Genomic DNA, 935 nt, shown 5'->3' on the forward strand with positions numbered 1-935 from the left:
TCATTAAGTCAAGCTTACTTTGTCTCTCTATAATGGGAATAAGAAACCTACTTGGTGATTAGGGAAATTGGCTGATTACCCTCATTGATGCTAGGCAACACAATGACAATATAATATAAACAATTGACAGCAGACTTCCATTTGTTTCCATGTCTTTTTACCCTATTGGACAGTAAAAATAATTGATAAAATACTCCACCCTGTGGCAGTTTTGATGTTTACCTTGTAAAATCAATTCTAAGATAAAAATTCATATAATTGGAGAAGCATATTAGAATCTTAGTGCTGAGAAGAGGAAAGCCGTTTGTAAGGAGTGGTAGTTTATAATTAAAATTAGTGATGTATATCATCATGGAGAAGCACACATTTTGGTATCAAAAGACATAAAAAAAAGCCTCCTCAGATATATTTTCATAACCTTGCAGCTGTCTTACTCTTTGGCATTCTGTACCCAATAAAATAGTTATTTAGAGGTGGAGAGTGTAAAACTTTCCAAGGAACTATGTTTGTCTGATTAGTGTTCCTTTTATTGCAGTTAGTTACCCTTGTTCTTTATAATATAGTCATTGCTCAAGTATAGACTACTTAGGTATATTACCAATATCACCTTTGGTTGTGTCCACAAATCTAGAAAAAGATGAATGTTGTTTCACCAGCACAGCACTCAGAAACAAAGAGAAAGTCAGAGGGAAGTGTTTGCAACTCTGCTTTAATCCAAGATGAGAGGAAGTAAAGGCTTAGGACAGGCCTTGGGAAATAACCAACCCAGGAACTCTGATTTGTTTTCATGAGGCAAAAAGCAATGACTGATCATTTCAGCAATGCAATTTGAAGTAACACATATTGTAAAGTCGAGCCTTTTAGAGTAAGTAAGGGATAACATGCCTCAAAAACTGTTCTTTTAGAAACATGGACTAGTATATACAGAAAGTGCC

Source organism: Hipposideros armiger, unplaced genomic scaffold (genome assembly GCF_001890085.2).
Source record: "Hipposideros armiger isolate ML-2016 unplaced genomic scaffold, ASM189008v1 scaffold_256, whole genome shotgun sequence".
Taxonomy (NCBI): domain Eukaryota; kingdom Metazoa; phylum Chordata; class Mammalia; order Chiroptera; family Hipposideridae; genus Hipposideros; species Hipposideros armiger.